General features: G+C 39.9%; 1 long non-coding RNA gene across 2 annotated transcripts in view; it reads right to left on the bottom strand.

Annotated features, from left to right (window-relative positions):
• The window catches only part of LOC142404969 (uncharacterized), a 116,133-nt gene extending 105,821 nt beyond the window's left edge, over nucleotides 1–10,312 (bottom strand). For both annotated transcript variants that reach the window (XR_012774016.1, XR_012774015.1), the window contains exon 1: nucleotides 10,226–10,312. This is a non-coding gene — a long non-coding RNA (uncharacterized LOC142404969). The remainder of the gene's footprint in view (nucleotides 1–10,225) is intronic.
• Between the last annotated feature and the right edge of the window lie 10,244 nt (nucleotides 10,313–20,556).

The following is a 20,556-nucleotide window of genomic DNA, read 5'->3' as shown; positions in this document are numbered from 1 at the left end:
TACTGAACTGCTACAGCCAGTTCATATTTTTCCAACCAAATATCCTCTGGAAACAGTACTGCATTTCAAATAGTAAAAATTCTCTCTTTTCTTTTTTGTTTTTAAAATATCCATTGACTTACTTTGCATATCTCAAATAACATTTTATGGCACACTGTTGTGCTGATGTAGATACAGGAAAAGCAGTAAGCATAATGTATAGGCCATGCAGAGTGATTTATTGAACTGGTTGTTTAGTGAAAAACTAAGCAAAGGGCTAATCTAATTTACGGTTCTAATTTTGTGTGGTCACAGTATTACTTGCCTTTTTTGTAGTATGAAAATATTACTATGAAGATAAGCTTCAAAGAATCATTACCTCTGGCATTTGTAAGTGTGCTCAAATTGAGTACTTAATTACAAAATCTCAAATGCATGTTTTCTACAACTTTTACCTTATTAAGAAAGAGCTGTCTGAATATGTGCCTCATAGAAATGAGTGCAATATTCTAAGGCAGCAAGCAAAAATGCAAAATCAACTTGTCCTTTAAAAACTAATTAAAATTATTTGTTATGCACTTTTCAACATTGTAAAATGTGATGAGTCTAGAATACAAACAAATGTGTGTTCTGCTCACAACGGATAAAACTCACCAAGAGCTCACTTAAATCAGGAAACAATTAATTTATTTTTCTGTAAAATTCAACATCATCTATAAAGATTTTCTGGTTAAAAAACATTTATAATACTAGTAATCTGAGGGAGGGACTGAGAGAAATAACACACTACTATTAAAAACACAGATCTTGTAATTCAATTATATGAGTCACTGAAATTGCAAAGAAGAAGCAATGGATTTCATATTTCAACCAGTACTCACTTTGTATTTAAAATATATCGGGTATATCTATGGTTGTGTGTGTAATTCACATTAAGCAGGATTAGACCTGCTATATAGGCTTCCTGCACCAAATAGTTCCTAAGAAAACTTCTCTCTCTAAGCAAGTCATTATTGCAGAATAAACTTCAACTTCACTTTTTAATTTCTTTTAACTTTTTCATAATTGTGTATCACAGTAAACAAGACGACCTGCTATGGGATTAATATTTTTCACCCACAACTTGAAAATACCTGTGTTTGCAGTGAGTAATCAAACACTGCAAGACTACTCCACTGCATCTGTAATTGTATTTATAAATAGAGCAGATAAACCAAGAGAAACAAAGATTCCAGCTGCCTCCACTGGACTTTGAATTAGGCTTAAAGTAGTCTTGGGAGAAACCTTGTGTTCCTACCCACAGACTTCTGTCTTCCTTAAACCAGTGAAGTATTTCACTGATTTGCATCCTTATAAATTGTTCTACATATACCAATAAATGCCACTGTAAAAAAGTGTGCCATATGCAAGATATGAGGAGTGCTTCCAGCTGTCAAGGACCAATCTCATGGTGGAAGAAGAAGTTTTGGTCTCCTTTGCGAGTCCAGCCTTGCCCACAGGAGAACACTTTGCTTGCTGTTTCCCCTGTGCCAGCTTCAAGTATTTGGCCAAAGAGAAGATCAGGGCACAAAAAGTTCCTACAGTTTCCCCTAGAAAGGGGAGGACCTATACTGAAATCCAAGAAGGAGAGGCAGTATGTGGGTTAAAAGCAGAGGAGAGTATAAGGGGGGAGAAGGGCAGATAAGGGGGGAGGGGGAGGCTGAAGGAATAAGTAGGAATGGGGCAGAAAACTGATTATAAGTATCCGTGAGCGCCTGGAACCAGCAGGCAGCTGACAAGATCTCCTGTTGGTTTGTTAGGCCTAGAATATTGTAAGTACCAAATAATATTGAATGTATGTGCTGGTCACCATTGCTGAGAAGTCATCTTTGGCATCTTCCCCCTTGTTTTTGGAAGGCTTGTAAAACACAGGATCACTACAATGACCAATTTTAGGTCATGACTGCACAAGCAGTTGAACAAGTACTGCTGCATAGGCAATAACTTGTGGCAAGTGGGGGAGAAGAGCAAATGGATTGGCCCTTGAAACTCCCTTGTTACTGGAGAAATCGTGAAGCAGAATAGCACCTTCAGTGACTTCCCGATAAGAAGGCCGTGATTTCAGGAAAGGTATTGACTTTCAGGCAAGACTGAGAAGCAGAATCATCAACCTTGTCTGTAAGTCATCACATCAATTACACTGGAAATGAGGGAGAAATCCTAGTGCTATAGGTCTAGGGAGAAAAAGAGGTGAAGTGGCCTTCCAGAAATTGCATTTCTGGTTCCCCAGGTTGGTGGATTTCGAAACAACATTTGGTTAGGCACAGCTGAACTGCTAGGACGACAGCTTACCTTTAAATATAGCCTACATCACCTTTCATGCATTGCTCTACTTGTCGCTGGCCAGCCTGCAGAGAGCTAGTGTGGGAGGCTCACAGGTCCACCTCCTGTTTTTGGAAAGGAATTGGATCTTGCAGGCATCAGCAAGTCCCCTTCCAGCAGAGAGCAAGTTGCAGTGAGTCATCCCACAGCTGAGGAATCACACAGAGAGCTCTCAGTTTGCAATGTTAATAGGTAGCAAGCCAGTTTAATACATTGCAGACCTGCCCCACAGTGTTCATGTTCTGATTCAGACGTGCTGCAGCAAAGTGGGGAGCCTCACAAAGTTGCAATTTTAAAGGTTAACTACAAGTCTTGCAATAAATGATAGGTGAGTTACACATTTCTGTGATCATCCAGCAGATGATAGAATCAAACATGGCTTTTCATATGCTCTTTATCATCCTTCCTCAGTATTTTGAGGAAGATGAAAGCACCCTATACAGTTGGTCAAACCAGTTGGGGGTGGTCTTTTGGGGGGGGGCAAGCGGAACCTAGGAAACATGGTCACAAACACCATTGTTTTAAAATTTATGGTACGTGGGCTGTCCTTTGAGAAGATGTCTCCCATTTTAGCAGGCAGGAGAGGAAGCAATGAGCAAAAAGAGAAACAGTGACAAGACCAAGGATGAAGGGAATCAAAAAGCCAGAAGAAAAGAATGGTATCTAGATCAATGCAGGCAAAGTAGATTGAGGGCATCAAGAAAGGTGCAGGGACCTTTTCTGACAAGACGGTGCACAGGGACTGAAAAGGAAACTGGAAGATGCAGCAAACTTTGTTGATAAAAACAAAACTCATTATACTTCTTGCTCATGCCATCAGCAATTCTCTCCCTGACGCTGTGTGAACTAACATCCTCCTTTACAACTGCTCATTAAAATGGAAACTACTTTCTCATTCTTCAAGGGAGGGCACTACAATAAATGCTAACTGTCTCAACTGATATCTTACTCATGTGCTATAAGTTACCTAGGTTAAAAAAAACTTACCTAATAAATGATGCTTTTCCCCCCTGAACAGCAGCACATTGTTTGACTTAGAGGATTGCTCTCTGGAAACTTGTGAGCAAGTAGGCTATATTCAGAGCTAGTGTCCTTCCCTTTATAGTCCTCTGTGGAGCTCAAATGCTAAAGGGTTCTTTAACATGTTGTACATTTTCACATTTTTAAAAATTTAAATATGCAATTTACAATTCTGTTTTTATGTTCAAATATATATTATAAAATTAATTATTCCTCAATCCTTTTTGAATTCTTCTAGTTTGCATATCAAGTGTTTCTCTTATTGAAAAAAAAATCCTTGAATTTTGTTCCAATAAAAACAAAGGAATCCTTAATATTGACTGCTCATACCTTTGCACATTTCAAAGTACCACCTTCCTTTGCGGTGTCTGAAGAGCCTTCCTTTAGGATTTTGCTTTTTAAAATGTTAATGACTTCCTCCTCCTCGGAGATGACTGTTTCTGGGCAAGTTTGTCAATCAGCATTATATTTGTATAGATACAGTATTAAACACTATACATTTACATGGCAAATACAAACCATATCAATCAGTCAGTCTAGAGAGTTCTCAGTAATCTGTGCCTGTACTTTTCATGGCCTGAGGGAATAATATGAAAGAGATCTGCGAATATTCATTCAAATGCAAATCTGAATTTCACATCACCCTTACTCATGACCCATTTGTTTTTGCTTTCCTTGAACGTTAAAGGACTCAAGCAAATACATGAGAAATTGTATCCACCAAAAACTAGACAGAGCCACATCTGACCTAATCCAGCATTGACCATTGTCCCGCGTCAAGCAGGAGGTTGGCCTAGATGATCTTCCAATCAACATTTTTCTCATTTCAGGATTCTGTGATTCTGCAGCTAATTTCCACACATGCAGGCATGCACTTCCACATCCACAAAACTGAACACTGATCTCTACATTACATTCTAGTCAATGATCAAAACCAACAGCAAGTGAATGTGCATAACTAAATTATATTTTCTCAGAACTGCATGTTCAGTTTGACCACTAACAAGTCATGCTGAGCTGGCAAGTTACCTAAATAAGCCATGCCATCAAACCAATATTTTTCATGAATCTATCAAGTTGAAGGAGTTACCGTGCTTGAGAGAAGAGCAAAATAAATTCCTGTATCTTAAGAGAGAAATATATTGTGGAGTAGCTACTGATTTTTGTACTACGTCCATTACTAGGGGAAAATTTGGTGGAAGAGTAAGTTTTCACAGAGACAACAAAAATTATGTATTTGATAAAATGCAGCTAACTCAAGGGATTGTGTTACAAGGAGTTTTATTGGACTGGAAGGAGGTTCTTACTAGGCTTTCCTGAAAATTTGAGACCAAACTTATTTAACATTTTAATGTCTGAGTTAGGCAAGCAATATAGCTGTATTCAGATGACATTTGCTTGTGACTTGAAGTTGCATTACACATCAATAAAGAGCAATGTTGCAATATTTTATAGAAACAGGTAAATGACTCTGGAGATTGAGTAGAGAAAATGGTTTAAAAATTAATTGTACAAAGTGCAAAGTGGTGCACTGAGGGATGAATACCAAGAACTGCTTTAACACCTATAAGCTTGCTAGCCAGAAATGGCAGAAGAGAAAGACCTGTATGCAGCAATAGCACACATTATGACTATGTCCCTCTGCTACCTCTAATGCATCAAATGAAGTATTTCTAATTTCTCTCAGTTTATTTTTTTATGTAGTTTTAGACTTTCAGTTCACATGACAAAGAAATGGCTGTATGATATTATGTAAGTAGCCAAAAGTACAATTTAGAAACTGCAGATAGTAATAATAAAAGTTTCTTCTGACAAAAAATGTATTCACCATAAACTGCAATCTGCCCCCTGAAAAGTGAATAAAACAAAATTTGAAATGAAATAAATAGATGAATATGCATGGTATTGGAAAAGTTCTAAGATAGATCCCTAGTTGTAATTTCCTTCAAAAAGGTGATCTCATCTCCCTGAAGAACACTATAACTGATCTGCGGAAAAAATACAACCAGGAGATGATATTCATATTCCAGAATAGGGAACATGAGATGTGCCTAGCTTTCCCTCACACAGAAAAGTTCCAAAGTCACACAATACTGAGAAACATACTTTTTCTTACCATACATTTGGGTCTTGCTGGGAACTCATCCATTGGAAAAGGCACAGAAAGAGAAGGACCTGAAGGCAGAAGTCTGATTTTTTCTTGTGAATATTTTTCCCCCCAATATTTCATTTTCACACTATTTTTACCTGGCAATGCATATTCACTACCTCTCACAAGGGCAAAAATAATTTGGATTATATGGAGGAGGGAAGCGACAAAGCAAATGACAAAATATGTTATCCTTGTTTCCACAATGTGCTGCTCTGTCCAAGCCCATTGTCAAACACAGGCATCTTGCCTCCTTTCAGGCACTGTAGGGTATCGCACCTTGGTATACAGCTGCAGAAGGCTGTGAGTCTCCCATAAATCCTGTGTCAGAGCCACGAGCCCTGTGCAGATATTTTGTATACCTTGAGGTATCTCATACAGCACCACATGCCTAAGTCTAGGCAGCTGAACTGTGTCCTACATCTACTTTCAGACGAACTGAATGTCTCTCTAGGCTCCACTTGACTGTACTGTCTCCAGGTGGAATTCAGCATCTTGAGTTATTCTATGGCATGTGTGACATCTACACCATAGTAGCTGATAGGACAGGTGGCCTGGAGGACAGGTAGGTGCCCAGGACGTCTAAAAAGGCACTATATTTAGGTCATCTATTTTCATTAATGGAATACAAACAACAAGCTTATATACAGATGTCTATGTTTGTATACTGAAGGTTGAGTGCCTACAATCTGGGGATGAATTCCGAGACAGTGAGCGGGACTGCGTTGCCTAAACACAGGCACCTACTGTCCTTTCAGGCACTGTGGAGTATCTATCTCACTTGGCCTTCCCAATGCCACACAGAGTGGATTTTCTGTAAGTCCTGGGTCCAATGTGTGAGGTCAGTGCAGATGTGTCTCTGATGCCTTAGGGCAAGTCAAACTGCACTACTGGCTGCATGGTCGTGAATCATACCAGGCGTGACTATGCTGTGTAGAGAGACACCTACGATACCTGCATTAGCAAGTAGTGCAGCCCAAAAGGAACAGATCACTAGAGTGAAACAGTTGGTGCTGAGATCCCAACATTATTATTAAAGCTTTTTATTTTGGATTAGCTCTAGACTGGTCCAGGGCCTGGATGCTCATTAGCAACTGGAGCAGACTAGGTATATGCCTGGAGTATATCTTTCAGACATGTTTCAGTCTGAAACCTAATTCATGCACACTCATTTCTGTGATCACTTTTCCATTTCTGTGATGGAAGCAAAAGTATGGGAAGTGGCAGGCTGCAGGAAGATTTGTTTCAGAAGGATGCTCCTGCTCCCAACTAAAATGCTATTGTAGACACTCCCATGGTCTAGCTCAAGTACCAAAAAAGATCTAGTTGCAACAGCCAAAGGCTTTCTGTCTGCTAATCTGTCCCTTCCCTCCAGAGGAAAAAAGGGTGAAAATGAAAAGGAAGTCCTTACTGTGTCCTTACTGTGTTGAATTAACAAAAATGAGGTTTTTCATTAAAAGAATGCATTGTCAGTGCAACCTTATTTTTCTAGGGGAAAAAAACGTGTCTTCAACCGGCCTTAGCTACTTGCTGTATTGCCCTCCTCTGCAGTATTGGAACTGAATCGTTCTTGGTATTGCAGCACTGAACTTCCATAGGGCAATAGTCTGATCCTCTCTGATAAATGCTGTTCTCCACTGTGGTATATAACTAAATTCTCCCTTCTCTTAATTAGCTGCACATATCTCATTAACGAGCTTTAAATCAAAGCCAGTCAGAAAGTGGCTACTGTCTCCTCTTGCAGGAGGGAATATTTCCTCCCTGTTGCCCTTAGAGAATCACTAAACAATCAGCAAAGGAGATTTCAGAATAATGTGTCTCCTTGTCCCCTAAAGCTATGCAAATGATCTTTTTTATAACACTTTTCAATCTAATTGACACTTGTAATAAAATTCTGCCTGTACTGATCAATCTTACCTTAGAGTCATCCCACACCATCCCTTTAAGTAGTGCCCTTCAATTAAAACTTCCACAAGGCTGTGAAGACTGTAATAATCCACTTGTAGTGAGTGGGAGTTACTTGTTGCTCTGAGGATTTCATTAAAGATATTTAAGTCTACATATTTTAGGGCAATGGCTTTGTGAAGGGAGCTTTGTGAGCTTATGAATTCCACATGCTGTTTAATTATGTCCAGGAGTCCACTGCATGAACTCAATGAAAACCATCCCATGGTTTCAAACAGAATATAGCTCTTTTCCCTGTTTTCTGTAACAGGCAGCTCCAGCTATCTTTATTTGGAGCATTCTGCCACTACACATCAAAATAATGACAGAAACCACACACTGTCAATAAGTGAAATAGTGTTTTAAGCAAATAATCCCAATCACATCATTCTAGATTGATCATCACTTGAAAATGCCAATTAATTATTCTGTGCAAGATGAATCACCACCAGCCACATCCATTTTCGAGAAAACTGGAGTACTTGATGGAGCATTAGAAAGCCCTTCAGATAGCCAAAATAAGCGTTACAAGAGAGATAATAACATTCATTTTTATGCACGAACAAGATATCTACAAAAAGATATAGCAGTTCTCCAGAATGGTGGCATAGCTGTCTATATCATAAAATATTTTCTGTATCAAATGAACAGTCCTGCACACTGCCAGCCTTGGTCCATGTGATCTCTTCCTACAGGGAAACTAAGGGGGGGTTAAAGCTGTTGCCACTTTTACTAGTACTGATGGCAGAACTAAATGAAAAATGAACATTGTTTTTCACCTTATATTTAAGATAGTTCTAAGATTTTTTACATATTGTTGAAAAAATTGGAAAGTGTTATTAAAGAAACAAGGAAATAAAAGCTCAGTTTCTCAATTCTTGTGAGAAACAGCAAAAATTAGCATGTGATTGTTTATAATAAATCCTACATATCAAGGGTTTGTTATATTTTATTAACTACAAAAAGCACATTTTGGGACTGTATCTATAATAATATTGTTACCTGTGCCAGAACTTTGAGAACTTCAATTTTTATTTTTTAACTCCGTGCAGATACATTTCTGAGAACACTGCAATATTGTAGTTTCCTCTTTCAACTTCAGACTGCTAATACACCATGTTAGAGATAACTGCTCTAATTCATATTACAAACATATTGTAAGTAAAAGCCACTTCTGTGCAGTGAAGCTTAAATGCTTAATTTACAATATGAATTTATTTACTCACTGAGTAACTAAATACCTACAAAACAAATTGGTAATACATTCCTGTCCAGTTTTAGTAGGATATGTGCTGCTAATGCATTGCAGAATGAAGGAAAATGTATTGCCATATCATCACAGATTATTCATACACGTGAAGTTTTTTATCAAACCACAAATGTAGTGGTTGAAAAGTGTATCAGAAAAGTTTGCTAAACCTGTCAGACAAATACAAACAATAAACTGCAAGAGGAGATTATGAACTAATTACTCAATTTATTTTTTTTTAAAAATATCACTTTTTTTCTGAAGTGGCAGCATTGTTCAGCTCATGGGGTTGGTTTGATCAAAACCACACATTTCCAAAATGGTATCAATTTGCAGAGTGGAGTAAATGCAGTAATTCATAATCAATGCCTGGTTTTGTATGAATTTACAGGAATCATCAGGGGTATTTTAACCAGAGGCTTTTGTTTCCCATGAAAAATTAAAAGTGTTAGTTTATTAGAAATGTTAAAAAGAATCAAAGAGAAGAAGCTACACTGCAAACTGCTATAAGACAGACCTTTAGGACAGCAGATGTAATCTGTGATTGACCAAACCATCTACTGAATTCAATGTAAAAACCTACTTTCAGCCTTGATGGATTTCAAATCTGGCACCTATTTCCTTCTTTCCTTATGCTAGGATTCAGTGAGCTTATTTGAAAAAAATCAAAATTTTGGGAAGAAAGTAAAAAAATTCCCCCAACAAACTCCATTTTTGCTCCCTTGTATTATTTTTCCATTGTAAACATTGCCATATGTGTATAGGGCATACCACAAAGGAAGAGAGGTCATGATTTGTCTTCCCAGAGAGCTTATGGGAAGCAATGACCTTCACATAAAGGTGTTTTTCATTCCTTTCAGAAACTGAGTTGCATTTCTGAGGCACAAGGATAGAATCTGTAAGTCAATTTGCAACTGATCCAAAGGCATAAGCTTGATTCACACTTACACTGAAAGCCACACTTAACTGATCCATAGATGGACGCCTGTTTCAGGTGGCTTCCAGCTGGCTGGATATGATTTTAGTCACTGAATGGTTTTGGTTACAGAAAGTGAGATGATTTAAACCTGCTAGCCACCTAAGCTCAAGAAGATATTCAAGCCATCTTGTTTCTAAATGCAAATGTCTTTTATTTAATCAAAGTTTTTCCCTAAAAAACCACATACATTTTAATGCATCTTTAGCATGACCATTCAACATAACCAAGAGAAGAGAGAGCTCTGTGTTTTGGCATCTGGACAAGTCAGAAAAAAGCAGATACCAGTGGATGGCATTTGGGAAAACTCACTAAAATATGGACATCCATGCAAGATAAGAACATGGTCCTGTCCTGCTAATGGCACCATAAAGAACAAGGCTGACTGCAGTCCTCGCTTACTCCCTACCTTGCAGTTGCCTTGACTGTCAAACTTTAAAAAACATCGCAAACTTCAGGACAGTGGAAAGCATAAGTAAGTTGAAACTTAGCCTAAGCTTTTTCTCGATTGTGTTGGTTACATTGCATGAAGGAAAATTCAAAGTACCTTCAGCTACTCACTGCAGATGTCTGCGTCGGGTCAGCCTCCCTGGTGGAGAGCAGCAGTCTGTGTGACTGTGTAAGTCAACTTATCATAAGGTGGATATCTAAACTACACCAGAATAACAACCCTACAAGTGTCTGTTTCTCTTTCCATTATCTGTAAAGGGAGCCTACAGTGTCTGGCTCAGATGTCATCATCTACATTTTAGATATCTAAAATTAGGTTAGATGAATCATGTCCTGTGAGTCTCAGAAAACAGTTGACTGGCTTGTCTCACACACATCCGGCCCTCTGAATACATCTGAAAATCAGGCAGAGCTCAGGTCTTGGGCCATGGTATTTCCTAGGCACCTGGTCAAAGTTTGTTATGCATGCTCAGTAATGCCTGCATTTGGGGACAGGTGAACTTCACCTTACAGGGTTTGATTCATTCGGTGTAATCAGATCATGTCTAAATTACTGAAATAGCACTGTGTTGAGCTCAGAAAGCATAATCAACGGTAGTGTCCACTTTTTATTCCTATCCAGAGGATTTTTCTTAGACTGATTTTTAAACCTTGTTTCTGCATACCAGGAATATACCTCACTCTTCAGGTTACATACGACTGCAGGACAAGAATGATGTCACCCTATATGGATGCATCTTTATTGTTCCCCCTGAATCTGACTGGTGTATAGAAAGGCATATAGGATTTACAAAGGTAGATGAGGAGATCAAAAAGAGAGAGGCTATAGCTTGATAAGCAAGTGACTTCTCTAAGGAGCACTGAGTTGGTCACTTCTATAATCAGCAATTGGTGCAAGAGACACAAGGCTATTCTCTGGGAAGCCTCACTAACTAATAAATTTTGTGTGGAGGAAGGAACCTCCTCTCTCCACCCTGAGAGGCATCTGCCCTCAGCTTTCCGCACCCCAGCAAGCGAAAGTGCCTCCAGAAGATGCGTTCAGACCATCCTTGGATCTGCACATGCCTAAAAGTTACCTCCAGGCTGTTCCAGACACAGTATCCTGATTCCTCTACAGAGGTGCTTTAGATCCCTCTGTGGTCAAAGCAGAGGAGTAGGCTCCTGACTTGCAGTCCCTTAACCAGTTTTCAGAAACATTAGCTCCCTCTTTTAACTGTGTAATCTATCTAGGCTTTCAACTCACTTAATCACTCTACAGAAACCAGAAATCCACTCTTAATGTTTGTAATATGGTGGATAGCTCCCTGCATAGGCCACTGAAGATGTCCTCTGTCTTCCAAGTCCAACCCAAGGACTTGTTCAACTTCCTTTATATTCAAACTTTGGCACTAATTAGGCATAAGTAGCCCAACTGACAAGACAACTCAACAAATTAGAATGATGATAGTTTGTTGCTATTTTACAGATATAAAAAGACAGTGCAGAATGCAGCTCCAAATCTCTATATTTCTGTAGACATTAGTTTTGGTAAGCCTATGTATTTTAATCCAAAAGCTGCATATGGGAGTAAACTGCCCCCCTGGAACTTACTGTTCTTCAATTCCTAATGAGAAGAAGGCACAGTCAGGAAATTTCAGAGAGCTTCAGTGGCTGAATATCCCAGAGAAGACACTGAATGTTGCACTCATTTATTTCAGCCCTAAGTTTGGCTCAGATCTAGCTGAGCTGTTGCAGTCCTCAACAGTTTCTTGCCATTTTTGCCACCTACATTAGTGACATTTCCTAAAAGCATCTCCTTGCTAGCTAACACCAGTTCGGTTCCCCTGGGGCTAGCAATAATTTAAAATATATTTATCCACTTTGGAAGAGACAGATCAAAGAGCAGCTGGGTTAGAGGGGGGAAAAAGCAAAAGCCAAGACTTGAGGGGATTCTTAGGTTTCAAAATAGAAAAGGTTGCTTTTATACTTTTTTTGTTGTTTTTACATTATACATTTTTCTAGCATCTCCACAAATATGCTGATAGAACAAATGAATGCATTCTGTATGAAAAAAATCTGTGACAGTTTGAAGGGCACAGGATTCTTCTGTTCCAAGATCTCTCTGTGGACACTGCCCAGAAGTGATGGGAATTCCTAGACTCCAAGTGCATACCACTTACATTAATTATTGAAATAAACTTCATATCAGGTTCAGCATTTTAAAATATATTTATTTGCACGGAAGAAGAAAGAAGTAGGATGCCTCCGATGCTTCTGCCATCTGCTCCTTTGAAAAGAAGACTCATCTCCTTGTCTCTTGGCATAGATAATACCTTATTTACAGAGCTGAAAAAGCAGCTCCAGAAGTCTGTGTTAAGCTGAGGACTTTGGTATCATAAAACAATGTCTCTCAGTTTCATATTCCATTTTACAGTTCAGAAGTCCTCATTATGGATGTTCATTCTTGAAGATCAGGGTCCCAAACAGCTTAAGATGAAGCTGACATTGAAAACATGCCCTCCTGGTGTCCCTTCTCTGCTCACCTAATATTCCATCTAAAGCAGCTGACATCTCAAAGTGATTGCTCATGCTACATTTAAAGTATAGTTATTGAATTAAAATCAAGCTAAGAGCTAAAACCACTCTTATTCTGGTGTTCTAACTCCTCCCCACTCACTGCACAAAGCTTTTGAATTCCTCATTTTTGCACATTGCTCTCCAGTAGGCAGTCGTTACACTAGTTCACCTCTAAAGTAAGTTGTTATGTACTTGGGATTCTGGTGTCATTCCCACAATTAGGAAATTGATTAATTCTCCACCTACAAATTTTTCTACCATGTTTAAATCACAGGCTGACATCTTAAACACCAAAAGGAATCAAGGTCCAAAAATATAGTCTTGGTAAGAAAACCACATTCAGGTTATCACCATGTAACTTAATAGCTGCTTCCCACATGCTTGTGCTCAAAACCAATTTGAAAGTAAGTATTGGGAGTTTCATTCAGTGTTCAGCAGGAACTAATTTTCAGTGAGCTAATAATTCCCACCCACGTAGCCCTCAAAACTACAACATAGTAGCAGTTGGCCTTTCCCTCAGTAGCTGATTGATTTTCCTTTAAAAACTCTGAGATATGAGAGATATCCCATCATGGAGAATATTTTCACAGTGGAACACCTAGCCACCTTCCCAGAACCAAAAAGGAAGAATGGAGTTTGCAAGATGGGAGTTTGGAGAAAATGCCAGAAAATGTATCTGTGAGGGCTCTCACCTCCAATGTAAATGCCTACAAGCTAGTCACTTTATATGCCCTTTATATACTTGCCAAGCTTTCTTTGTTTGTCCTTTGGTTGCTAAGGTTCAGTCTTTTCAGTGCCTTCCACAATGCTGCCTGTCCTTGCAAAGCTGATTCAAGACTTACGTACTGAAGACTATGACCGTGTTCATCCTTGGTCTCAAAATCCCTCTTGATTCCCTTTCTTCTTATAGACCATTCTAATTCATTTCCTTGCCCCCTGCTGCAAACTCTACATGGTAGCAGAGAGGGGATCAATGCAAATGAAACTGTGTCGTTTGTTCTGCTTGTTCTTGCTCTCTTTGGTCATTACGTGATTAGTATTTTGCCTCAACATTTACAGCATCGTGACAATAACTTAGGTCAGTTCAAAATAGTATGGTTCCTTTATTTGTTGTTTACTTCTCACCTAAAAACATCAGCAATGTTTGTGAAGAACATGAATTGATTGTAAATCAGCTTGGGAGTAACTGTGAACTAATTAGCACAGGGTATTTTAACATAAATTGGATGGATGAAAAAACCTATTCAATTAAACACCTGTTTGTTGAATGAGGTTTGTCCTACTTGATTAATGAGCCTGCAAAGTTAAATAACCACCCAGGTAAATGCTCTTTTATCTACTGAACTCTCCATTGCTGTCTGTTGAGACTCAAACCAGATGTACAAATTCGGACTTTTTAAGACCTGTTGTCTTGTGATTTTGCATTAAGTAGAGGAAATAGCCATACATTAAATGTTTGGAAATACCTTTCTGTGGTCACTTTCATTTCTGATTGAGTGATGGACAGACAGCTAAGGAGGAAAAGATACAGCCTCGATTTAAAACGGTCAGTTTGGTAACAAACTGGAACCACCTGCTGACGCAGAGTGCACTGCTGGAGTTCTTTTGGTGAAACTGGAGCAAAACCAACTTGAGAGTGAAGACTGAAAGGTTCTGCTTTGTCACAGAAAATAAAAACTGTACACTTTTAAAACTGAAAGAGACTATCATGTAATGTGATCTTCTGGATAATACAAGTTTAAGTGTTTTACTCATGAAACTCTACGTAGAGTCCATGACTCCTGTGGGGGATAGCACATCCCTTATGAAGACATCCAGTTCTGATTTTTAAAAGAGGGAGAAAGATGTTAGAAGAAAATTCTCTGTTTTGTTGATGACCTCTGCTTGGAAAGTGAACTTTAAAAATCTACAGTAATGTTACATTTAATCAAGAGAAGAGAGATAAACAAAGGACCTGGGGAGTTACTTGTGACAGGTGTTCATGAACCAAAACAAAGGAAAACACAACTGAAACCGAATACCTGTTGTTATCGCAAGAGCATGCTGGTTTTGGCTGGGATAGAGTTGAATTTCTTCGTAGTAGCTACTATGAGGCTATGTTTTGGATTTGTGCTGGGAACAGTGCTGATAACACGGGGATGTTTTAGTTATTGCTGAGCAGTGCTGACACAGAGTCAAGGCCTTTTCTGCTTCTCCCCCACCCCACCAGCGAGTAGGCTGGGGGGGCACAAGAAGATGGGAGGGGACACGGCTGGGACAGCTGACCCCAACTGACCAAAGGGATATTCCATACCATATGGCGTCATGCTCAGCATATAAAGCTGAGGGAAGAAGAAGGAAGGGGGGGACATTCAGAGTGATGGTGTTTGTCTTCCCAAGTCACCATTACGTGTGATGGAGCCCTGCTTTCCTGGAGATGGCTGAACACCTGCCTGCCCATGGGAAGGAGTGAATGAATTCCTTGTTTTGCTTTGCTTGCAAGCACAGCTTTTGCTTTACCTATTAAACTGTCTTTATCTCAACCCATGAGTTTTCTCACTTTTACCCCTCCGATTCTCTTCCCCCATCCCAACCAGGGGGTAGTGAGTTAGCAGCTGTGTGGTACTTAGTTGCTGGCTGGGGTTAAACCATGAGAGTCCTTTTTGGTACCCAACGTGGGGCTCGAAGCGTTCAAGATAATGACAGGTTTGACTGGAATGTGCCAGATCGAATTTATAGCTGTTATTGCTGTTTAGTTATTAATCAGCAGGCTCCTGTGCTTGCCATGGGGCTTGCTTGACTTACTGTATATTAGAGTCTAGTGCTTGTTAGCGGCTGCTTTTTGCTTTCTCTGCTTGCTGTACTGCTTATCATCTTACTCTGCTGTGCTTGGGAACATAAGGTGACCTATTTATAGCTCGGTGGGCCCATGACACATCAGGACATTTAGGAAGGGATGCAACATACAGATGGGCTTGTGATCAAGGCGTGGATTTGACTATTGATGCCATTGCACAGGTTATCCGTGAATGTCAAATGTGTGCCATAATCAAGCAAGTTAAGCTGCTAAAACTTTTTTGGTATAGAGGATGATGGCTGAAATATCAATATGGGAAAGCCTGGCAGATTGATATATATCACACTACCATGAACCCGCCACGGCAAATGCCATGTGCTTACAATGGTGGAAGCGACTACTGGATGGTTGGAAACATACCTTGTGACCCATGCCGCTGCCCAGAATACTATCTTGGGTCTTGAAAAGCAAGTTTTATGGAGACACGGCACCCCTGAAAGAACTGAATCAGACAATGGGACTCATTTGCGAAAGAACCTCGTAAATACCTAGGCCAAGGAGCATGGCATTGATGGGGTGTATCACATCCCCTGTCATGCACCAGCCTCTGAGAAAACTGAACGATACAATGGACTGTTAAAGACTACACTGAGAGCAAGGGGTGCTGGGACATTCAAGCATTGGGATACACATTTAGCAGAAGCCACTTGGCTAGTTAACCCTAGAGGATCTGGCAGTCGACCTGGCCCTGCCCAATCAAAACCCCTGCGCACTGTGGAAGGAGGTAAGATCCCCATAGCACATATAAGAAACTTGTTGGGAAAAACAGTCTGGCTTATTCTGTCCTCAGGAAAGGGTAAACCTATTTGTGGGACTGTTTTTGCTCAAGGCCCTCGGTGCACTTAGTAGGTAACGCAGAAGGATGGGGGAGTCCAATGTGTACCTCAAGGTGATTTAATCCTGGGTGAAACTAATCCATGATTTGAGTTGCATGTTATGGGAATTACTATAGCAGGAACCCCTTGTTGCTAGCCAGGCTAGGAGAAAGGGGAGGAGTTCATTGCAATGTCAAACCCTATGGTCTCTTCCAAAGGGACCAGGGGTGGAGATTGCAATGGAAATACCTCTAAATTGTTGTAAACCATTATTTGAGTTGCATGCTAGAGGAATTACTATAGCAGGAACCACCTGAACCAACAGAGGAGAAACCTTACAAGAAGCAGTGCAAGTGCAGCAGTGACCTGACCTGAGCTGGTTTTGGTGCCCAATAACTCCATGAACACACCATCTCTCCTGTCCTGAGTGACCGCCATAACAGATGGAGCCCAAAGTCATGGACTAAATGAACTCAGTGGACATTTGTGGACATTTATGGACATTTTAAAGACATTTAATAGGGGTGGTCCATAGACCAAGGGAATGATATCTGTGTATTATATAAAAGGATGGGAAGGGGGGTGGTGGTTAATGAGGATGTATTGGATAGTGTGATGCCTGAGCATGACGTAAATGGTACGGAATAAGGGGTGGAGAATGGGCTGGTTTTGGCTGGGATAGAGTTAATTTTCTTCATAGTAGCCAGTATGGGGCTATGTTTTGGATTTGTGCTGGAAACAGTGTTGATAACACAGCGATGTTTTGACTATTGCTGAGCAGTGCTTATACAGAGTCAAGGCCTTTCCTGCTTCTCACACCACCCCACCAGCAAGTAGGCTGGAGGGGCACAAGAAGCTGGGAGGGGACACGGCTGGGACAGCTGACCCCAACTGACCAAAGGGATATTCCATACCATATGGCGTCATGCTCAGCATATAAAGCTGAGGGAAGAAGAAGGAAGGGGGGGACATTCAGAGTGATGGTGTTTGTCTTCCCAAGTCACCATTACGTGTGATGGAGCCCTGCTTTCCTGGAGATGGCTGAACACCTGCCTGCCCATGGGAAGGAGTGAATGAATTCCTTGTTTTGCTTTGCTTGTGTGTGCAGCTTTTGCTTTACCTATTAAACTGTCTTCATCTCAACCCACGAGTTTTCTCACATTTATCCTTCTGATTCTCTCCCCCATCCCACTGCAGGGGAGTGAGCGAGTGGCTGTGTGGTGCTTAGGTGCTGGCTGGAGTTAAACCATGACAAAGAGCAATACCGATAAAAGCAAACTAAACATTTAGTTTGAAACCAATTCTGCTGAGCCAGAACTAACAGCAGATGCAATGCTAAGATTCCCTAGAACAATGAGTTTTAAGACTCACATATATTTTATTTGTTGATTTGATTTATGATCTGGAGCATTAAATTCTGGGAGGACTTTCCAAAGATTATCTTCTAAAGCCACCTGGTCAGTGGTGGTATTTTTTTTCCAAAAATAGCCTAAGGTGTTGTGATTGTCTTCCCCTGCAAAACAGTATTCTGAAAGATGCTTGATCATCAAAATATTTCTAGGATATAGTAATAACATGTTCTGAAATAATTCTGCCTTGGTTGTTGCAGTGGGACCTGGTATGCTAGGGTAAAATTATGACCACTGGTGGCATACTTCACAGATAGCAAACAGTGGGGAAAGGACGTAGAACTCTGTGAAGAATCTCTTTAAGAATTTAAAGATAAATAGGCAAAAAGTCTGTGGGGAATCACTCTGAAGTAAAAATCACAGTGGACTCAATCTGTTTGCTAAGCTGCTCTGTCTGGTATTATATAATATTGTTATAAAGTAGTTTGGCAGCCTTTTACTTTTAAAATCATAATTCGCTTAGCTCTCTTTTGTTTCCATCCCTGAGTATTGTAAATTGAGGATAGATTTTTTTTCAACCACTCTAAAATTATTGCCATATACAGAAGGCCATACCTTAATCTTACTCATACCTGTGCTACCTGAAATCAATTGACTTGTAGAGATGAAAATGAACTAAAAATTGCAAAAGTTTTGAAAATTTCCCCAGAAATTAGGACCTGGTCTAGAAATGTGCTAGCAAGAGTTTGAAATTTAGCTCTGAGGAAAGACATTGAGGATGATCAGCACCTCTTCTGTATGAAGTCCCACCAAGTCCTCTCCAGTACTGCAACAGCAGCAAAGAAAACTACTTTGTCCTCCATTTGATCTAATTAAGAAGTAGCATGAGAAATGATCAATGACATTTTGCTGGCACTCTGAGTATTTCAAGCAGGTAAATAAAACTGTAACACAGGTGTAGAGATCATGAGGGTTTTTCTTAAAAAAAAAAAAAAAAAGGTGGTTTTTGTTTCCTTCATGGCTTTTTAGCCTTCAGCCTTAGTTCTTCAAGATTTTCTTTGCAAGCGTAATCAGGTAATTAATTTTTAAATTTATTTTTAAGAAAAATTAATGATCTGACCTATCAGGACTTCTTAAAAAAAGTGGCCAGGTTTACTACAGAATGGGATAGTATGTTTGAATTCAGATGTTTTGCTAAATGTAACCCCATTTGAAAGTTTTCTCACTGTTGGGTGTTCAGGACATCTCTTCTGTGTGGGGGTTCATGGGTTTTCAGTAAGCCAAAGGTTAAGCTTGAGTCTCCCTCTCAGGGTTAGTTTGGTTTGCGAAACTTTTGCTATGCACAAAGAAAAACTGTGTTTGTCCTTGCAGAGTAGGACTATAAAGCAAATAGTTACTCAATGCACATGATAAAGCTAAGTAGTACAAGTGATGGGAGAGTGGGAATGAAGATGCTAAATATTGACAGCAGTGGGGTTGGAAGCTGTTGGGTCTAATCAAGGTTATGTCACTGTCTTGGTGAGACATGTTAGACAACTGATCCATCTTTTCTTTCACGAATCACCTGGCACAAGGAATGATGATTAGCTGCCTCAGAAGTACAACATGATGCTTAAGTGGTGTTTAAGTAGTGTTTTAATTGGCTTGCAAAGGCAAGAAAGGGAAAGAAATTTAATTCAGCTAGAATGCTAGACAGGGATTTCTCCTTAATTGTAGAAACAAGCCTTGGAAGACTGTCCTCTAATCAGAAGCAGAATCAGGAGCTTGCCTGCACAGGTGACATTTGAGCTGACTGAGATGGGACAGTCAGTAGATGTTAAGCTCCCCTGCTTTTTACTGCACCTGGAAGTGACAGCTCCAGAACTGTTCCATGCGTGATTCCAGAGGCAAAGGATGGGACCTGGTCTCTCTGGATGAACTGGGATGCCTGATTTGCATCTAAATTGTCCATTCTCCAGGAAGCAAGACTTCAGAGGTGCAGAAGTTCGCTACGTAGTTCATGCAAAAATTCAGGTGAAAGTTCCACAAGGAGAACTTACCTTTGGTGCCCAAGCTAAATGCATATTTACCTTGAAGGTCCCAAAGCACCTGCTTTTCTCTACTGACTGTACCAGACTTTAGGTACTCTCTTTTCGAGGACAGCAACACTGTGCACTTAATGTACAGATGCAGTTTAGGGGGACGAATTGAAGGTGGTGACTTTCCTGTAGTAATGAGGAAAATCTTTCTACTTGTAGTAGCAGTCCCCTCAGTCTAACAGGCAGTACTCCCTAGTTCCTCCTGTGGAGAGACTGACTGTAAGCGATCTTACCAAACGCAGAAAATCCCTGTATGGTTAAACCTCTAAACTTGTCCCTTCTGAGAACCTACAGCCAGCTGAAACAAGGTGACTTGAACTTCTCAGGCTGAAAGAAAGTGTCTACTGTATAACATTTCATAAATTATTTCCTTTTGCGATTGCATTTTTAATACGAAAATGTTGTCATGTTTTCATTCTGTTCAAAGTTTGGGGGAGAAACACATTTCTGAATAATTCCTTTAGATCAAAGAGGCCAGACTTATTTTGAGGAGGCACTGTTTCAGTTTTAATGAAACCAGTAGCATTTAATCTATTGACCCTATTAACAAGGAGGGATTAGATGGTAGCGTAAGGTGCTTTTTTTGCTGCATAGCCATTAAGAAATGATACAAAGGAGACTCTGGGTTGCCAGACCTTTTCAGAGGAGAACAACTGTGCAAAGCTGGCTGCTCACAGACACCTCTACTTTGTTCTCTGCATAAATCCATCATCTTGCCACAGACCATTTTAAACAAATAATAAAATTCCTTTGTATTATCACATCAATCACTATACAGCACTTTCAATTGCACA

This window comes from Mycteria americana, chromosome 1 (assembly GCF_035582795.1).
Source record: "Mycteria americana isolate JAX WOST 10 ecotype Jacksonville Zoo and Gardens chromosome 1, USCA_MyAme_1.0, whole genome shotgun sequence".
NCBI lineage: Eukaryota > Metazoa > Chordata > Aves > Ciconiiformes > Ciconiidae > Mycteria > Mycteria americana.
The sequence above is the reverse complement of the archived record's forward strand: the minus strand, read 5'-3'. Positions and strand labels throughout refer to the sequence as shown.